The following is a 2,427-nucleotide window of genomic DNA, read 5'->3' on the forward strand; positions in this document are numbered from 1 at the left end:
CCGAGTCGTAGCTAAGTGCCGTGTGACCTATAACCGAGTCGTAGCTAAGTGCCGTGTGACCTATAACCGAGTCGTAGCGGCTAGTGGCATCTAGTGATGTCTAGTGATATCTAGCCACTACATTCCTCCCTCCACTAAACCGATGTTCACAAAAGTGGACATCGAATGCCAGCCTCCTGGCTGGCCTTACGCGTCATGGTAATTTTTATAGCCAAATTTGGTTACATGCTCTGTTAGATAGCGACATAGCTACGACTAATACAATAAGTTGATAATACACAATGCATAATAATGTTACATGATTGTCTACTGGTGTGGGCCTCGACCACGCGACCGCACACCGTACAAAACTACTAGAGGATATTCGCGGTTCTGAAGCGGCTGCGAAGTGAAGCGACGTGAAGTTCAGTTGACGTCAGTGGTCGACTTCCTCGTCGGATGCGTCGGGTGAGGGGGCTGATGGTATCGTCATGGCGGACAAGATGGCCGTCGCAGCCATCCCTCGGGCCATGGCGGCTATGTCTTCGGGGTTGACGTCTGAGGGGTAGTTGCACTCCCCTACGTGGAATTCGTGCTGAAATGGTCCTGTGTATTGTTTGGCCTTGCAAATCTTGCGTGTATCTGCGCCTCCGGGTTTAGCCACGGCCGGTCGTCCTCCCTGGAGTCGTTGTCGTCGTCTGGCTGCGGGGAAGAGAGGTCGGTCATCGCCGTGCCGGTGTAGCGTGCCTGCGGCGGGGCGGGTAGCATATGCTCCCCTCGCTCCGCAGCACAGGCGTCGCAGGCATAGGCTGCGGCGACGCTGGCGCATGAGGCCCGGATGCAATCAGGCGGCGCTGGTGTAGGCGCAGGTGGCGCAGGCCCCTGCTGGCGACGCTTGCGCAGGAGTCACGGCGCAAGTCGGCGGCGGAAACAACAGCGTTTGTAGCTGCCGTTCCTCGTCGTGACCGCTGTTTGCGTGGTCCATGACAATGTTAAGTGTGGGCGTAACAAGTGGCACCGTGCCATAGCCGGGACAGTATGTGACAATGGCTGCCCGGTAATTGCCATAGCGGCGTGAGACAATTTGTAGAACGTGGTCGCGTACAAGCCGCGGCATAAACAGAGTTACAAGTAGGCCGCTTTAAACGGCGTCTGAGAAATACATGCGTTTAGATGAAGCGCATCTTTCTTATAGTGCGCTTTACGAATAAAGTAATAAACAAAGTAATACGATGATCTCTACCGATTAGCAAGACTAGTGCTAGCGGTGCACACGCTGCACGTCGTCCGAGGCCGTAAAACTATCCTTATGCCGGTATTTAGCAAATAATGGGCTACTTATAGAGTAGGAGTGTGCATCGTGAAATGGCGATGCATGCCGCCAACGGAATGACCGTAGTTTGGCGTCATTACATGAACGTCGTGTATACATTTCTCTGTAACGCAGTCGGCTATATTGCGCGAGTGGCAACAACTCGTCTGCATCACAGCTATCAGTGATTGGCGTTCTAGCCACACTGGCTGTATGCGTGTCATCGTGGGGGCATCGACGAAAGAGGCCCCGTGTTGTCCAGCGTCCCTGACGCATTGGTCGACGGGCTGTCGTAGGGAGGCGACGAAAGAGGCCCTGTGTCAACCAGCGTCCCTGACGCATTGGTCGTGACACGTGGCGTTTCGACCCGTAAGCACGGTTCTATGTGCATCCCATGCCGAGAATGGGCATGCGTGTCTAAGATTACTCACATGTACATCGCGAGTACGTGTCTGGCCTTGTGCATTACTACAAAGTGGCTGTGGAGGAAATTTCTCGACCACGGTATAGTAAGGCTGCCAACGTGGGGTTAAAAAAACGGGGTCTCCTATGTCAAAGGACTGAACCCTCGCGCGCCTAGCATAAGGGCGCTTATTTCGCGCGTGTGCCACTTTAGTGTCACGCTGCATCGCGAAGATTGCTCGGTGCAAGCGTACAGTAGCGTGAGTTACTGGGTTCTCAGCGTATGAAAATCGTCATACCGGAAGCAATTCACAGTCCTAGTGAGACACTTAAAAAGAGACTGAAACGCAGTCTGTGCCTCGTTTGACCACACGAAAGGGGTTTGTCCTTGTGGGTGTGGTCGTGCGTTAGGGTGATGATGGTCGTGATGAAGCATAATGAGCGTGAGGCCTACTCGGCGTGAGGGTTGTTAGGCATCAACGTCGGGTGAAGACAGTACCACTTGGTGTATGGGTTGTGAGGCCACACTGCCGAGCGGTGGTGAGGTGGTGGGGACGATTAATGAGTTATGAGGTGACTTGGGCGCAGGCGCGTCAGATGCGGCTAGATATCACTAGACATCACTAGATATCACTAGCCGCTACGACTCGGTTATAGGTCACACGGCACTTAGCTACGACTCGGTTATAGGTCACACGGCACTTAGCTACGACTCGGTTATAGGTCACACGGCA

Source organism: Priapulus caudatus, unplaced genomic scaffold (genome assembly GCF_000485595.1).
Source record: "Priapulus caudatus unplaced genomic scaffold, Priapulus_caudatus-5.0.1 Scaffold690, whole genome shotgun sequence".
Taxonomy (NCBI): Eukaryota; Metazoa; Priapulida; class Priapulimorpha; order Priapulimorphida; family Priapulidae; genus Priapulus; species Priapulus caudatus.